Source organism: Mastomys coucha, unplaced genomic scaffold (genome assembly GCF_008632895.1).
Source record: "Mastomys coucha isolate ucsf_1 unplaced genomic scaffold, UCSF_Mcou_1 pScaffold23, whole genome shotgun sequence".
NCBI lineage: Eukaryota > Metazoa > Chordata > Mammalia > Rodentia > Muridae > Mastomys > Mastomys coucha.
The window spans coordinates 89,957,422-89,959,913 of NW_022196906.1; the positions used below are offsets into that span (position 1 = coordinate 89,957,422).

General features: G+C 44.6%; 1 non-coding gene across 1 annotated transcript; it reads right to left on the bottom strand.

Annotated features, from left to right (window-relative positions):
• Window positions 1-335: 335 nt before the first annotated feature.
• LOC116074011 lies at window positions 336-442 on the bottom strand. The gene has a single exon (XR_004112003.1). It is a non-coding gene; the product is annotated as a U6 spliceosomal RNA (small nuclear RNA).
• Window positions 443-2,492: the final 2,050 nt, after the last annotated feature.

A 2,492-nucleotide genomic window follows, 5' to 3' on the forward strand; every position in this document is an offset into this window, starting at 1 on the left:
CTCCAGTCCGGCAGTGGTGGCTCATGCCTTTAATCCCAGCACTTGGGAGGCAGAGGCAGGCAGACTTCTGAGTTCGAGGCCAGCCTGGTCTACAGAGTGAGTTCCAGGAGAGCCAGGGCTACACAGAGAAACCCTGTCTCGGGGAAAAAAAAAAATCTCCAAAGAGGGAAAAGAAACTGTTGGTTAAATTGAAGTTAGTCTATAATCTGAAATATTGCCAAAATATTATAATCCCTTTTGTTACCAGGGATATAGGGATTCTCTCTCTTGGGACATCGAGCGTCCTTCTCAGTCCAATTCTGGAGTTTTCTGAGAAGAAATTCTCCTTTTTTTTCTTTAATATGGAACGCTTCACGAATTTGCGTGTCATCCTTGCGCAGGGGCCATGCTAACCTTCTCTGTATCATTCCAATTTTAGTATATGTGCTGCTGAAGCGAGCACGAGAAGAAATTCTTGGCAGACAAATTTCTAAATCAGATTGGGTATATCTGTGGAGATGATTGTTTTACGTTTTGTTTTGTTTTGTTGCTATTATTTTTGTTTTTGTTTTTGACACGGGGTACTTATCACCTGCTCTGGCCTATATTCATATGCACGCACGCAGAGTTTCTCTGCATAGAACTGGCTGTCCTGGAACTCACCATGTAGTGATCAAAGGTGTGGGCCATCACCTGTGCCACTACAGTGAGGGCACATTGTCTTGATTGTTAATTGCTGTGGGTGCGGCTAGCCCATTGTGGTGGGTAGTACCACCGCTGGGATTGGTGGGCCTGGGCTGAACAACAATATGAACTAACTAGTACCTTCAGCGCTCCCAGGGACTAAACCACCAACCAAAGAGTACACACATGGTGGGAGTCATGGCTCCAGCAGCATATGTAGCAGAGGATGGCCAAGTTGGTCATCAATGGGAGGAGAGCCCTTAGCTCTGTGAAGGTTCTATGCAGTGTAGGGGAAGGCCAGGGCCAGGAAGCGGTAGAGGGTGGGTTGGTGAGCAGGGTGAAAGGGAAGGGAACAGGGTTTTTTGTTTTGTTTTGTTTTGATTTGTTTTTTTCTTTTCTTTTTTTCTTTTCTTTTTTTTTTGGAGGGTAAACTGGAAAAGGAGATATTATAAGACGTGTAAATAAATAAAATATCTAATTAAAAAAACAGTTGGTGGGAAATAAAGATGTTTTGTTTTCTGTGCTCTGCTGGACATCTCATACATAATAATTCATTTAGGACAAACTTCAGCTTTACAACAGGCCTGGTCCTATTTTACAAAGAAGGCTTAATCTCCTGCTGGAGAAACCAGAACCTACAAGTGATAGATACTAAAGTAGGACGTAGCACCTCATAAAGCCAGGCTAGTCTCCCTAGTGTGTGTATTGTCTGTTAGTGAGGAGAGTCAACCTCATCCCTGGGCAAGTACTCTGCTCTTTCGAAACAATTGAGTTAAAAATCCAACAGTTTACACTTGTCAGGTCTCCATGGCTACAATCAAGTTTCTAAGGAGAATCAGGGTGAGGCTGTTGCCCTTCAGATGACTACAGAGCCCTAGAAACCATTAATTTATGTATGTCCCACACACTGAATAAAATAAACCTAAATCCACTATGAAAAAAAAATAAAAAAAAAAGCATGAGCCTGTGAACAAGCCAGCAAGTAGAAGTTCCACCATGGCTTTTCGTGGAGCTGAAATAAACTTTTTCTCTCCCTAGTTACTTTTAGGCTGAGTGTTTATTACAGCCACAGAGCGCAAACTAGAACACTCAAGGACAGTTTTATTAGAGTTCAAAAGAAAAACAACAGAGCTGGTAAATTGTAAATCCCAGCAGTTTCCAGAAGGGAGAAAGGGGGAAAAGAGACGAAGACTTGCCTACCGCAGTTGGGTCCAAGCAGCCAGATAGCAGCCTGGCAGCTGCAGGGCAGAAATGGTGCTCGGTGAACTTCAGAGAAGACAGAGCCCGGGGGTCGGGGAAAGCATGCCCGGGATTTAGCCAGCATAGAAGAGAAGGAAAAGAGTTACACGAGGCAAGGGCCTCAGCGCCCATGATGGGGGTTCAGGAAGAGTCTGCATGACTTGGGGTTTCTGGGAGGGAATTCCCATTAAGGATAATTACTCCTCCCATCTCTGTAGCATGGCTTCAGGACAACCAGCTTTCCTGGCAGAGGCACTCCTGGCCAGGTGACGACAGATAGGTCCTCCCAGTAGGGTTAGCTCTCAAAAGGGAAGACAATCCTATGTCATGTTTTGCATAATTCAGATCTACCCAGTTACAGAGGTGGAGCTTAGAGTGTATTCTTTTTTTTTTTTTTTTCTTTCTGAGACAGGGTTTCTCTGTATAGCCCTGCCTATCTTGGAACTTACTCTGTGGCCTTGAACTCAGAAAATCTGCCTGCCTCTGCCTTCCAAGCGCTGGGGTTAAAGGCATGCACCACCACTGCCTGGCGAGTCTATTGTTTTGAGTAAGAAGAAGTAGCAGTCTCTTACTGGGTCTCAACAAAGCTC